Raw genomic sequence first — 16,292 nt, 5'->3', positions numbered from 1 at the left:
GTTCCAGCATCATCACCTTGCCCAATGCAGATTCAAGATTCATCACTGAATATGACTTTCATCCAATCATCCACAGTCCATGATTACCTTTCCTTAGCCCATTGTAACCTTGTTTTTTTGTGTTTAGGTGTTAGAGATGGCTTTCTTTTAGCTTTTCTGTATGTAAATCCCATTTCCTTTAGGCAGTTTCTTACAGTTCGGTCACAGATGTTGACTCCAGTTTCCTCCCATTTGTTCCTCATTTGTTTTGTTGTTCATTTTCTGTTTCAAAGGCATATTGCTTTAAGTTTTCTGTCTTGACGCTTTGATGTCTTCCTTGGTCTACCAGTATGCTTGCCTTTAACCGCCTTCCCATGTTGTTTGTATTTGGTCCATGTTTTAGACACAGCCAACTGTGAACAACCAACATCTTGTGCAACACTGCGTGATGATTTACCCTCTTTACCTACATACTAACAAGCAGATTTAATCTGATGCAGGTGTTAGTGTTTGTAATGAAAATTTACAGGGTGATTCCATCATTTTTTCCTCAGAATTAAATGAGTCCATAATTTATTCCCTGTGCTTGTTCTATAAATCTAACTGTTACTGGCCACCACAATTATTTTTCTTGATTTCTTTTAGTGTTTCTTAAAGCCAGAACGTTGCCATTTGAAATGCCTTTAGTTTTTAGCCATATCTGTGATCTGCTTTTTTTCTACAACAATAAACAACTGAAGGAACATCCTCAGGGACTGGTGATTCCATAATTTTTGCCAGGGGTTGTAGTAGGGGTTCCTTGAGCAATAAGCAACTTCTGCCACTCAGATAAGTAAGAACTGACACCAATGGTCTTTTTAGCTATCTGTAGAGAAGCACAAATTTAGGGGGCATTCTTCTGCCTGATCATCACACTAATGTACTGTAAGCTGTAGATACAATATAGTAAATATTGGAAAGGGTTACCTAAGCTCAGAAAGTTATTTCACGGGATCCAGCATGTTAAAAAAAAATTAGAACGGCTGATTTAAAGCTAAAAAAGTTTTTTTTTCTATTGTGAGAGGGGTTAGAACCTTCCCTAGGTTATTATCGCTATTGCAAAAAAAACAAAAAAACAGCATGCCAAACAATATATCAAGGTAAAAAATGGGTCATGGGTTCGAGTCCCAACCATGGCACTACCTGGTTTGAGTTTGCATGTTCTCCCTGTGCCTGCATGGGTACTCCAGTTTCATCCTACACTCCAAAAACATGCTGGTAGGTTAAGTGGCTTCTGTATGTGTATGTATGAATGTGAGTTTGGGACCTTATATTGTAAGCTCCTTGAGGGCAGGGACTGATGTGATTGCACAATATAGGTGTAAAGCACTGCGTAAATTGACAGAGCTATATAAGTACCTATAAAATAAATTCCCTGAATCCTATATCAGCCAGAACACCACCAATGTTTCAAGAGCACAGCAGCCCTCTTTATCAAGGTGACAAGCTGACCATTGTCACTGGGACAGAAAGTAATAAGAAATAAGAAGTAACAAGAAATCCCAAATTTTACAATTGTCACTGAAACAAGAGGGACAATTTGAGATTGTAAATATAAAGATGTTTATTACCTGATTTAAAAAATATCAATCCTACTTGGCTGTTACCTGCATTTTAAAACTCTTTTGCTAAACCTGATGGATTTATCTGGCCTTTTGTTAGCATTATATATACAAAACCTTGCTGTACTTAGGACTTTTCAAATTCCTTTATCAATACATTTCACCGAGTGCCCGGAAAACATTTATTCAGCTGTGACCTTGAGAATTAATTAAGGTATATAACCATGTCTAGGGGCCATGATTAGATGGTGGCAAAAGTCAATAGGCATAAAAATAAATCATTTTGCTGACTGTGGAAAAGCTCAGGGGCAATGACCAATCTCTATGTAGTGATGTCTTTAATACCGCCCGTGTTGTTCAGCTAGAAGAGATTGGCAGTAAAGCTTTCCAATAACTTTTGAATACATGCAGTGTAGAGAAGTGCTATGAATCCCCAGTGTGCAATGAAGAGTGCCTATAAAACAGTCATATTGATAAGTGAAAACATTTCTCCATTGCATTTCTTGAACAGGGGTCCAATGGGCACTATAAATCATAAGCAGGGCAATATTTATCATTCATGACACTTTATGCTCATGTGAATAACGATATCCTTTCATGGAGGTTACATTTCTGTAGCTCATATTCATGCTGCACAGTTCCCCTTTATATTCTTGTCTACCTACAGGTATCCAGTTGTTGCAAGACAGAGGAAATTAAAATGGGAAAGGATGTTTTTGAGTTTTGGCGCTGCCCAAATCACCTGCTTACTTTGCTATCCATATCACAGACTGCATGTGCTGTGTTGTAAATATTACTCTGGCCATAATAACATACTGTAGTTTGCAATTTTAAAAAGGATGCACCCATCACATTTAAGTTTTCACATATCTAAGGGCTTCACAACTGCAGCAAAAATAAAATGGCATGTCATATTCAGCAGGTGGTACCACCGCCAAACATGACTCATTCAAGTGAATAGGGCCTGTGATGAAATGTGGTATCAAACCTCTGCCCTTCTCATCAACTCGTGGCAAAGGATTGGCCATTCTTACACCGCTCTGTCACTTACATAACAATGCCACTATTGAACAAAGATTTTCCAGCTCGGGGGCTTGCAATCTAGGTGCCAGCAGCCTGACAGTGGTTGTCTCTGCGTTAAGTTAATTAAGCAATTAACCCTTTAAACTCCAAACTGCCACCAGCAAGCTTTTGGGCATATCAACCCTTCACAATATTAGCAAGAACAATTATGAAAAATAAACATTTGTACACACACTGTCGCCGCAGAGAGGTATGTTGAGAGATTTATCATATACAGTAGCGCTCTTCAAGAGACAGGAATTCTGTTAGTTTGCATTAAAAGCCTATAGAGACAGTTTTAACACTTTTCAAAATAATTTAATAATGAAAAGGTCTAAATGGTGCAAATAAAATATTAATTAAAAAAGGGTGTTACAAAGAAATAAAGAGAGAACAAAACAACCGAGAGATCAAAAGGAGTTGAAAATCAAGAATACTTGCAAATCCTGGTTTCAGCAGAGTCCAGCGAATAAGCAAAGATGGCACAGTGGCTCTCACAAGTCCTGTTAGGTGTTCCTTGGTTCGATGTTAACTAAAGCTGACAAACTGTCCTGGCATTCCCTTTTTCTCTGGTACCAAAGGGGTTTTGACAGAGGCCTTCGGACCAATTAAGAGCCTGAGGAGTGGTTTCTTGTCATTCTGTTCATAAATATGTCCCAAATACAGTTTTATATAGGTACTCTTATCTCTGAGTACCTACCAGGTACAGCCTGCTAACATGCAGATTATTGTCCAGTCAGAATTTAGCTTCGAAATGAATATAAAACTTGACAGGTTCACCTAGGAGATTAATTGGGCTGGTTCTGCTCCCAGTAATCCTAGGTTAATGATGTTTGGGCTCAAAAGTCTACAAATTATATGGGGGAGGTAAATATGTCTATTTTCTGGCTGTGCTATTATTATTTCATGAGTTACAAAACATGCTGAAGTTCCAGAGTTATAACTGCTAACCTGTCTGCAGAGATGTGTGTTGGCCATCCCCTTCAACTGAGTTATTTACAACTGGTAGCTGTTAATTCTCTAGATTGCTCAAGTTTGCAAGGGTGACAGTTTTTTTAGGGTTTCCAAACTAAATTGCGGATTGGGATTAGCTCCCCAAATCATCAAGAACTGTGAAAAATTTAGCATTTCACTTGGAAATTAAGGTCCCAGAGTCCGGAGGAAGAGTGGAGAGGCACAGAATCCAAGTTGCATGAGGTCCAGTGTGAAGTTTCCACAGTCAGTGATGATTTGGGGAGCCATGTCATCTGCTGGTGTTGGTCCCCTGTGTTTTATCAAGTCCAAAGTCAGCGCAGCCCTCTACCAGGAAATTCTAGAGCACTTCATGCTTCCCTCTGCTGCCCAGTTTTATGGAGATGCTGATTTCATTTTCCAGCAGAACTTGGCACCTGCCCACACTGCCAAAAGTAACAATACCTGGTTTAATGATCATGGTATCACTGTGCTGGATTGGCCAGCAAACTTGCCTGACCTAAACCACTATAGAATCTGTGGGGTATTGTCAAGTGGAAGATGACAGACACCAGACCCAACAATGCAGACGAGCTGAAAGCCTCTATCAAAGCAACCTGGGCTTCCATAACACCTCAGCAGTGCCACGGGCTGATCTCCATGCCATGCCATATTGTTGCAGTAATTCATGCAGAATGGAGCACTGACCAAGTATTCAGTGCATACTATCCTGTACATGGACATACATTTCAGTAAGCCAAAATGTCTGTATTAAAAACCTTTTTTTTGATTGATCTTATGTAATCAAATTTTCTGAGATACTGAATTTGGGGTTTTCACTAGCTGTAACCCATAATCATCAAAATTAAAAGAAAGAAGTGCTTGAAATATATTACCCTGTGTGTAACGCATCTATATAAAATATATGAGTTACACTTTTTGAATTGAATCACTGAAATAAATTACATTTTTGATGATATTCTATTTTTTGAGATGCACCCTGTAGATAGATAGATAGATAGATAGATAGATAGATAGATAGATAGATAGATAGATAGATAGATAGATAGATACTTATAAATACTACTTTTTTTTCTTTTTACTATTTTTTTCTCTTTTTTTTTTTTATAAGTGATTAAATAATCTTTGTTGCTGCATACGTGTGTAGAGGTGGGGGTGGAGACTGCAGGGGAGCTTTTTAGCAGGAGGCAGAGAAACAAGAGAACGCCAGTCTTCCCAGTGAATGGCTGTGCAGTGGGGCATGTCTGCAGAAGTCTTGGCCATTGGAAGACAGGCAGGTTGTTCTCCCAGCACAGCCAGAAAACTGGATTACCAGGTATTTAATGCAGAGGAAGCAATACAAAGAAAAGGATACTTTCTAACACAAGTACATGGTACAGACACATATCAGGAATTTGAAATGAAGGGGTAACATCTTTTTCAAAGTGTTTTTAAAGGCAGAAGTTTTTTTACAGTACCTTAGTGCCATCTATGAATCCGGCAGGTTTGTTGTACTCAAGTTGATCGAGCGATTAATTTGGTACATTCAGCTAGTCCACACATGGTTCAAATCTTGGCCAGTTCCTGGGAAGCCCGCAGTGAATGGCTGCGAATCTGCAGCCTCTCCTTCTGCTTCCTCCTCTTCCCTCCTTACAGCCATGGCCACAGGTTAGGAAGAAGGATGCGGCCGTGGAAGATTGGGGGAGGAGGAGCCACGGCCATGCCCAATCCCAGTGCAAGGCAGAGACAGTCCGGAGAAGGAGGGCAGGGTCTCAGGTTGCACTGGACCCTGAAAATTGCTGTCCCAGGCAAACGCCTTGTTTGCCTCACGGTGAATATGCCCGTGTGGCACCTCTATATAGTATATCTCGTTAGGCTGCTGAAATGAGCATTTTAGAGGCCTTTACCCACTTTGGTTGTGGATCATTTGAACAGCATCTTTTGGCACTTAGAGCAGCACTCCAAAAAAGTTCCTACACGTTGCAGTGAGTGTTAGTACCATATTGTGACTTGGCATCAGCCCTTTGCATTCCCTGTATAGCAGTGATCAGTTGCAAAAGGAAGAAGAGGCACAGGGAGCCAGTCAGTTCATGTGCTGACAAGGAAAATGACTGCACTGCTTCTCCTTTCACTGTCCATTTACAGATTTGAGCAAGCACAGGGCATCATGGGCTCAGAGGAAGTGGACTGAATTAGGCTGGCCATCTGATTTAAGAATAATAGTGGTGGAAAAGAAGTACTGTGGGGAACAGCTATGGATTGAATCTGAATATCAATTGTTAAGCAGCTGGAGCTCTGCTTTAGGTGCAATTCAAAGCCTGCTAAACAACACTTTACTGTGCACTTTAGAGTGCAAGCCAAGTAAGATGACAAAGAAATAAATGCCTTCCCTGTGTGGCTGTTCTTCTATTCCTGGCTGCTTTCCTATTCCAGTTGAATTAAAGTTTAGAGCTCCCACTAGTGGCTAATTTACAAAACTATATATTTAATATAATAAGCGAAATATGGAAAAAGAAGCTTGAATTATGAAAGCCACATCAGTAATTATATTAAGTGGATTACTACTATAAAAACTTGAACGTGTGCTTGATAAAAAATGTGCTATATTATCTCACTAAAAGGAAGTGGATAATATTACATTTGCTGATAATTACCTCCACCCCCCCCCCCCCCCAATAAGACATAACAATATTAGTACTACATGTAGTGTAAACTGCTTTCAGCATCATGAAATGCATTTAATGGTTCAATTTCCCTTATGTATGCATCAGAGAAAATCAATATAAAACAATCTTATAGTCCCGGGGTGTAAATGGAAAAGTCAGCCGGCCATGAACTGTTTTAGGAGTGCAAAGGAAAAGCTGTAGTATTTACTGTTTTAAATTGTGTGCCCAGTACAGACCTATTAATCATCCACCCATCCTCCATTCTTAGATCTGTTTTATTCATAGAAGCTGTAATACGTCTTCTATGAATAGAACAGCTAAGCAGAAAGGGTGGGCATAGTTGGGTTCTCTTGATGAGCGCTTGTGACTGCCCCTTAGTTATATTACCCCTGTCACACTGGATGGTTATGATAGAAGGGGTGGGGGGCATAGACAAAAGACAACTTCTACTAAAAGAAGAGGAATCAGCACAAGGGACACATCCTACTTACTTAAGTTAGGTCCCTTGTGCTGATTTTTCTGTTTTCAAATTTAGCTACACTTTAATGATAACAGAGCTGCACTGATCTGTGTATTTTATGTCTGATGTTCAACTTTGAGAATTTGAACTGGTTGTACTTGAGCCAATGTGTCATTTCATAATTTTGCATTTGAATATTTCATAAAATGTTTCTGGCACCTTTAAAATAGAGAAAAAAATATTGTAGGAATCACATTACTTTCAGTATGTATTATTTCTAATATTATTGTTATGCCCCATACACATGGCCGGAATTTCTGACAGAAAAAGTCCGATGGGAGCTTCTCATCGTATATTCCGACCATGTGTATGCCCCATCTGACTATTTACGTCGAAAATTCAGACAAACTTAGATAGAGAACATGTTCTATATTTTTCCAATGGAACAAATTCCTATCGGGAAAACCGTCTGTATGCTGTACCGATGTACCAAAAATGACGCATGCTCTGAAGCAAGTACGAGACGTCGGAATTTGGTGTGACCGTGTGTATGCAAGACAGCTTGAGCGGAATTCCGTCGGAAAAACCTTCAGAGTTTATTCCGTCGGCAAAACCGGTTGTATGTACAGGGCATAAGTGTTATAGCGTTTCTTATTTAAAAAGCACAGCATTTTTTGTAATAAGGTAGGTGTGGCCCTAGAAAAGATGTAATATAGCCCCTTTTACAGGTACCATACTTAGTCCAACCTTTTATTTAATTTAATTTTAGTGTGCTTACTTATTGTGTGTTGAAATGGCCACATGTTCTCTCCATTAAAATTGTGATAGGGTGCATGAGCAGTGCATGAGCAGAATTGGAAGACACGGACAGAGCATTGCTATCCTATAAGAGAAAGTACCTGAACATTGACTTTCATAGTAGGATTACTAGGTATCATTTTAATGAAAGTGGCAAACCTAAAAATAATGAAAATAATTTTTGAAATGACATTGACATGTTAAAGCTTATAAGACATTTTAGTGAATGGGTTTACATATAACTTAATTTAAAGTTGAGACATTCTGTAGCATTTTCCTGTACATGAAGGATTTATTCATTGACAGTTTAAAACAAATAAATGCAGTGTTTAAATACATTCTTCTGCTGAGGAAATTGTAAGAATAGCAAAAACGGAAATTGAAAAGAAACATAACTTCACACTTACTGATGTATGTGTATGCTCAATATAAAAAAAACACATTTTATTGGCTTTGACATCACTTGCAGTTCTTCTAGACCAGAATTGTTTACTTACTGTTTATGTCCCCATTGATATATACCCTCCATTTATCACAGTATCTTTTAAGCACTTGCTATAGATTTAGTATTTTCTGAGCTGAGTCCATTTAATTTGATGGATAACTTGTTGCTGACGTTGCTATGTATCCTGACCTCTGATAACTGCCGGCTGCACTGACATTGTGTTTGTCCACTGGCTTTCCTTTTGTTTGCTGGTTTTCTGTTCTGGCTCCCATCGAATGATTGTCACTGCACAGGAGGTGCAGACAAATTATAGTTAGGGCTACTTTTGTCAAGATGAGAAGAGAATATCTCTATCTCCCCATTAAATCTATCTACGGTAATTTGCTTTACATGCTTCCCACATCATTGTGGTAAATTTAAACAACACTGAGGGGAAAAGCACAAAGGTGCATTTCAAATTTTTATCCAAATTTTGGGCATCATGGGAAAAAACTCAGAAGTTTAAGCTACACAAAAATGGAAAGTTGTATACTCACCTTTCCATAATTTTTCTTTCCTGACGCATCTTCATGACAGCACACACTGGGTTGTGACTCCGCCCCCACAACCTGAACGGATTGGTTAACTATAAAATTGAAAGCGAGGCACACGCTTAATTTGCAGTATCTATCATCTAAAGAATGGGCGGGTTGCTGTGTGCTGCTATGAAGATGCGTTAGGAAAGGAAAATTACGGAAAGGTGAGTATACAATTTTCCATTTTCCTGACGCATAATGGCAGCACACACTGGGAAATAACTCGCCAGTCTGGTGGGTGCAAGAAAATAATGTTTATTCCTAATAACACTGAATAATTGGCCCTAATATTGGTTCTCCCAAAGTCTACCGTTGTCAATTGAGCAGAGTCTACTCTATAGTGGGACATAAACGTATGTCTGGATGAGCCTTGCATATTGTCTCCAGCGAAACCCTGCAGTATGCCACCCATTAAGTTACCACTGCCCTAGTTGAGTGAGCTTTAATGCCCTCAAGAACTAGAAGCTGACGAATGGAGTATGCCTTCCCGATGGACTTAACTAGCCAAGATGCGGTGCATGGAGCTGCTGGCTGACCTTTCCTGATCACGCGAGGAATTACCAAGAGATTGTCTGTTTTCCTAAAGGAATTTGTAGCCGTCAAATAATTGTCGAAAGCTGACTTTATATCCAATGCATGACGTTCACCTTGATCATTAGTAAAAGACGAAAGGATGATCTCTTGATTATAATGGAATGATGTTGCCACTTTCGGAATGAAACGGTCTGAAGGTCTTAGTACTATACTACTCTGTCAGGATAAAAGACCAGGTAGGGTTCTGTTATCATCAGTGCTTGCATTTTTACATAGTTACATAGTAGGTGAGGTCGAAAAAAGACACAAGTCCATCAAGTCCAACCTATGTTTCTGAAACTCTTTTGGCTGATGTAATGGCGATGAGGAAGGTTAGCTTTAGTGTCAGGTCCCATAATGAGATTGACTCAGGAGGAGTTGAAAGAGCGTCTAGTACTATTGAAAGGTCCCATGCTGGAAACTTTGGTTTCTTAGGAGGTCTGATCTTCAAGCATACCCTCATAACTGAACTACGAGGGGATGTAATGCCCATCTAATGCCTGTTTTTGCAGATAAGGTGGAAATCTGTACCTTCAGGGTACTAGAGCTTAGACCCTTTTTTATTCCTGTCTGGAGGAAAATTTGTGGAGGTTCTGGCGATACTGGATTCCAGCTTTTTTTTTGGGCCATAGAATTTTTTTCCCATATCTTCCCATACGTGGTGTTAGTGGTATCTTTTCTGGGTTGTAGCAGTGTTGATATCACCTCTTGAGCACAACCCTGTTCTAGCAGCCTATTCCTTTTAACTTCCATGCCATCAAGTGCAACTTCTCCGGAGCCGGGTGGAGGAATTGACCCTGGGATAGTAGGTCCAGTGTCACCGGGAGAGGCAGTGGTTGCTGCAGACTGAGTGGTAATAAGGTTGTGAACCAAGGCCTCCTCGACCAGAAAGGAATTACTGCTTTCACCGTAGCAGACGGCATACTGAGCCTGTAAAGGAAACTTGCGATTAGTGGAGTCAGTGGAACTATGTACCCTAGCCTGAAGTTCCAAGGGTGGAGAAGACAGTCTATTCCCTTGGCTGATGGAGAAGCCGCTCTTAACCGGAATCTCTGACACTTGGTGTTTACAGGTGTTGCTGCCCAATCGATTTCCGGTATTCCCCAAGTTTCTGAAGTTTCTGTCAGGAGAGAGAAGGCCTGAAGGCTCAGAGACCATTTGTTGTTTGAGAGAAGTTCCCTGCTCGGCCAACATGTTTTGTGCTGCCGGAAAATATACTTCTCTCATGTCTGTTAGATATATTTGAGCCCAATCCAAGATGGGGCGAACTTTCTCCATCATTGTGCGGCTTCTGGTACCTCCTTGCTTCTGAATGTATGCCACCTTGTTGTCCATCCGTATTAGGACGTTCTGCCCTTTCAAGGATGAGCCAAAGGCTAGGAGAGCCTGAAAAGCTGCTCTGAGCTCTAGTATATTTGATACCATTCCCTGTGCTTGGAACTGCCATTGACCCTGAGCTGCTTGATCTTGGTAATGAGCTCCCCATCCTTCCTGACTGGCATCCGATGTGATTACTTCCGGCCCTGGAGGGACTATAGGTCTGTGTCTCCTGAGGTTGCCAGAATGTGTCCACCACCACCATATTGACTGCTTCACCCACCTCTGGATAGAAATTGTCTGAAGCATTGATGCTCCATCCCACTGTGTCAGAAATTAGTTTTGTAACACTCTCATGTGCCATTGGGCCCACTGGATCATTGGCAGCATCGCAGACATGGAGCCTAGAAAGCTCATACAAGCTCTGGCTGGCAAATGCCTCACTGCTATTAATTTTTGCATCTTCTGGATTAGTGGAATCACCTTTACTTGAGGGAGCTGTACCTTGTTCAACTTTGTATTCAGTTCTGCCCCTGGGAATATCATATTTTGTGTGGGCTGAAGGTTGCTTTTCTCCCAATTGATTAACCAGCCGAAGTTCTGAAGAGTCGTGACCAATATTCTCTGATGTTGAAGTAAGGTTTCCCGACTTTCTGCTAGAAGCAGAATGTTGTCTAGATAATGGTGTATCCTTAACCCCTTTTTTCTGAGGAATGTGATTACAGGTAGACGAACTTTGGTAAAGGTTCTGGGGGCAGAAGAGATAGGCACTGGAACTGGAATAGTTGGTGGTTATCTGAGAAATGGAGACATTTTTGAAAGGCAGGATGCATCGGAATGTGTAGATAAGCATCTGATAAATCTACGGACAACATCTAGTCTTCTAAGTTTATTGCCATCAGTATTGACTGGAGGCTTACCATCTTGAATGGTTTGATCATGATTTTTTTGTTGAGATTCTTTAAATCCAACACTGATCGTAGATCTCCTGTTTTCATTTTTACTAGGAATAGTGGGTAATAAAATCCCCTTCCCTTTTGACATGCTGGGACTTCTTTTGTCTTAGCTCTGTTACATACTTTAGTAGTAATTTTCTTTTGTCTGGCGAGGAAGGGAGTTTGGTTGGCTGAAAAGTGGTTTCTGGGCAATCTGCCTATGAACCTCCATCTGTGACCGAATTTATTGTGGAAAATGTTCAGGAATCTTCAATATGTTCTGTCCAAACCTGTATAAACTTCTTGTACAGGATGGAAGGCACACCTTCAAAAGGATTTCTGCTGTTCCCCAGTTGGGGTGGTCTTGAATTTTTGCATTCTCAAAAAGGAAGACTGTGTATTTCTCCAGTTTCTTTTAAATTCTCTTCCTGATCTATAGGTCTTCGCCTCCCTGTACCTTTCCAGAAGATTGTGTCTATAGGAAGGGCCTTTCTGTGGCTTCGGTCTTCTGTCGGAGGGAATCAAGTTTGACTTGCCTCCTGTTACTTTAGAAATGGCCGAGTCAAATTTGGAAGGAAGAGGTTTGTCCTATCATATGGCACCAGTTCGTCTTTGCTGAGTTGGCTACCCAAGATTTTAGCCATAAGGCCCTTCATGCCATTACCGAGGCTAACATTGCTCAGGCAGATGACCTGATGATGTCCACAGAAGCCTCCGCTACAAAATCGACTGCCAATTTCAGCTCCTGAAGGGAAGTAATGATCTTCTCCTGTTTGGGTCCTTCCTGTAAAGACTTTTCTATATTGGTGGTCCATCCGGAAATGGCCCTACTAACCGCTGCCATGGTAATTGCTGGTCTACAAGCACCACCTGCTGTGGAATATGCTTTTTTTAAATATAGATCGATCAGTCGGTCAAGTACGTCTCGAAAGGTAACTGCATCCTCGATTGGCAGGGTGACATGTCTGGCAAGTCGCATTAAAGAGGCATCAATGACTGGAGCGTAAATCAGGGGATTTACCCTGGGTTCTTTTAAGGGGTACAACTTTGCTAGCCTGCTATTAAGGCTAAATTTTTTTTATCAGATTTTTCCCACTCGTCTTTAATAAGATCTTCTAACTCCTCAATGAAAGGAAAGGATTCTGGTTCTTTCTTTAAGTTCGGTAAGTATTTCCGAACTTTCCGAGGTACTCCCTTAGCTTCCTCCCAACCTATAGCCTCCTTAACTGATTCACAAAAGGCTCAACTAAGGTAAAGTCAAATCCGGCTGACACTTCCGGATCTTCATTTTCTGAAGAGGATTCTGGCTCTATGGTATGAAGAGGAGCTGCCAATGATGTGCTTGGAACCGGCCTGTCTGTTTCAGGTGCTGATGTCTCCAGTATGGATTCCCCCACTGACTCCCTGATGAGGTCAGTAACCTCTCTAGCATCTGATTCCTTTTCCTTTCTTGCTTCATTGAAGCATTTACGGCAGGCTAATTTTTCTGGCAAAGCTGGAGTACCGCACACCCAGCAAGCATTTGCTGCAGGACGGGTGTAATAACTTCTATTGTGATGGGATGAGGATGACCTCCTATGGCGTAAGCAGCTATGACGTGAGCTGCTATGACGTGAGCGGCGATAACGGGATGAGGATCTTGATCGGCTTCACCTAGACCTTCTAGGCTTGTCCTAGACCTTCTGTGGCTTGAGGCATGGCTTGATCAGGCCTTATGCCTGCAGTTTGCAGATCTTGACCTGGTAGGGCTCCCAGAAATCGCAGCGTTGGTTGTTATGCTCTCTTTTTTTCAATCTTCAATACCTAGCCATAAAAGGTGGACAGCCTCTTACCTTATATGCTGAGGGTGGTCTGCGTGGGCAGTGGTCTCCATGAGTAATGGCAGAGAGGAAACAGGATGGTAAAAGAAAAGGTTTAGCCAGTAAGAAAAAAAGGTTAATCGAAGGCTATATACAGGGAGAGATCATATCAGGAGAAAAGAACCTGGAAGATATAACAAACACCAGCCTCCTGTGCAGTAGAAACAGCCAGAGAATACTGACAGACAAATCTGGCTATTCAAATCTGCCGCCGCTGTCAGAAGGTAGGAATGGCACTTTTTTGGTCTGACTGTAACTCCACTGATTATTCTCAGTAGAGTGTCATGCTAAATGTATAAAGCAACGCATCTTCTAAAAAGTGTTGCCTTTAGATCAATGCAAAAAATGCATATCCCTTTGTAAACAAAAAGATAAAAATTACAGCAATACCACTTTTGGTAATGCAGGGGCCGAAAAGGCAATTTCCTGTCCCAGCCTGTACTATAAATACTATTATACTGTATATACATATCTGCATATAATAAGCAAAAAAACCTAAATGTGGTCATTTTAGGACATTTCAGATGTATATATGAATTGTGCAAAATGTAAGTAATACTTTAACTGATAAATATGAATGTTTACCATGACAAATGATGAATGAGGAAGACATAGAAGTATAAATGTCTAGCACAAATTTATTCAGGTTTGGGTGCTATCCCATGAAGATCTGCTGGACAATCTAAAAACTAATAAAGAGCTTTTATACAGTACAAGGTATTGACTCACAAATACAGATTTTTCTTATCCTTCATTTTTCTATAAACCCCAGCTGAACAAAGCTGTGCGTACGGGTCATGTACACATTTTATGCTGTAGTACTTATGAAAGGACACAATGTATTATGCTTCCATCTGTAACAGAAGATCAATCCTGCTATTGAAAGTAGTTGTCTGCAAGGATATATTTGTCATTTGAATCAGATAATGTGTGCCATTTACTTGATAATACATGGAAGAAAACTTTGATTTTTCTTTCCCAATTTTACAGCCCAAATCTTTGCTCACAAAGGCTCATTTAAACATGATAGTTCCTGAATTGATTTCTTTCCAAAAACTCTTATCTGTGCAAATCACTTATATAAAGTTAGCTAGCTGACTGATGTGAAAGTACTGTTATTTGAAGTTGAACTCTAGAAAAAAGGCTAAATAGAAGGTTGAAATACGTACGGTATGTGGCAAATGTTATACATGCTGAAGGATTTGCAGTCTATCAATTCTTAAGATACACATACTGTAGCTTTGAGAGAAAGCATAGCAAGATTGGAGACCTGAATATTCTCTAGTCCATTTAAAAAAAACACCTTTGTCATCTCCCTGTCCCAAGTCGGTAACTGGATAGCAAGGGAGCAGCAGACTGATAGGGTCAACCTTAAGCTTATTCTGCTCTCCCCTCTTGTAAGCGAGTTGCAATTAAGCCAGTTAGGTGCTTCCCCGGACGGGTCAATGTTTTCATGGTTCTTTGGTTTTGGCGGGTTTTCTTTGGGTCTGACCCACTGATCCTGTGTTATGAGAGAGGGGAAGTGGACCACAGCAGAGAGAGCTCGAAGGGGAGAGAGTCAGAAAGCCCCACTTATGAGGAGTAAGAGAATGTCATCTGTTGCTGCTGCAACTACCATGATGTAGTAGGTCATTCAGGGCCATCTTAAGAGCATTATATGCCCCCAGGCAATACAGTGCACTGGGGCCCTGTCTACACTACACTATATCCACTGACCACTACACTACACACCACACCACCCTGATCACTACACTACACACCACACTAATATACCTGATTTCTATACTGACCACTACACTACACACTGACCACTACACACCACACCACCCTACCCAATTTCTATACTGACCACTACTACACAAACTACACTATCCACTGACCCCTACACTACTACACAATACACTACCCACAGGCCACTAAACAATACACTACATACTGACCGCTACACAATACTCTACCCACAGACCAATACACTACACACACAATACACAATACACTACACACTATACACCACACACGCAATACACTATACACTATCCACAGACCATTACACAATACACTACATACTGATCGCTACACAACACTCTACCCACAGACCAATACACCACACACACACACTACACACAATACACCATACACATAATATACTATACACTACACACACAATACACTATACACTACACATTACACTATACACTGACTGCTCCCTCTCCCCAGACCATATCTACTCCCCCTCCGGGCCAGCAACAAAACTCACAAGTGAGTCTCTTACCTTTTTTTCTTTCATGATCTGCTCTGCCTCTGCGTTGCCTCCTGTCACACTGCCAGACTGCCTGCCCCGGCGGGGACATGATCGGTGACCCGGAGAGGAGGAGGAGAAGACAGCGGCCACAGCTCACAGTGAAGGCCAGCCCCACTCTCCCACGATTGCGGACAGGCCAGCCCCACCTGCCGCACATGACCCCTTTCGCCCAATCACAGGGCGCCAGGGGCCGGCCTGAGGCTGGACATGGCGGCCGGAGCGCGGGGTCACAGAAAATTGGAGTGAGGGTGACATATAGATGCTTAGCTGGGGTTGCTGGGCAGGTGGCAAATGCCAAGCGCGCCCAATGGAAAAAACGGCCCTGAGATCATTGAGACCTGGGGTTCATCCCTGAAGACACCAGCCACTGGGAAATGCCACTGATAGACCCCTGTTCTTACAAGGATTCTACCTTTGCAAGTATGCCTAGGTACCAGGTAGCCTGAGTTAGGATTAGAGATGTAGGAGGAAAGATTGTTCTTGCATGTTGAATTTTGTAATATTTCGCACTTTTTCAAGTAAGGCTTTTGAAACCTTATTCCTGCCTGGTCTGAAGTTACTCAAGGGGTGTAATGCACATTTCTACAGCACAGGTCACTAAAGCACTTCGGAGTATGAAGACATCACTTTAAATAGTCTATATGGTGTAGAGATACAAGTGGTCAACAAGGGTAACAGAGGTTTACCAAGCAGCCTGTCCTGAAGCGCATTTCTGTGACTGGTGGGATAGCCTCTTGCAGCAAGGAAGTTGTTGTCGGCACTATCTCTG

At 41.3% G+C, this 16,292-nt stretch overlaps 1 protein-coding gene across 1 annotated transcript in view; it reads left to right on the top strand.

The window, feature by feature from the left end:
- The window catches only part of MAP1B (microtubule associated protein 1B), a 112,125-nt gene that overhangs the window by 61,520 nt on the left and 34,313 nt on the right, over positions 1-16,292 (top strand). The gene's annotated exons all lie outside the window — the stretch shown is intronic.

The sequence above is a fragment of the Aquarana catesbeiana genome, linkage group LG01, assembly GCF_042186555.1.
Source record: "Aquarana catesbeiana isolate 2022-GZ linkage group LG01, ASM4218655v1, whole genome shotgun sequence".
NCBI classification, from domain to species: Eukaryota; Metazoa; Chordata; class Amphibia; order Anura; family Ranidae; genus Aquarana; species Aquarana catesbeiana.
The sequence above is the reverse complement of the archived record's forward strand: the minus strand, read 5'-3'. Positions and strand labels throughout refer to the sequence as shown.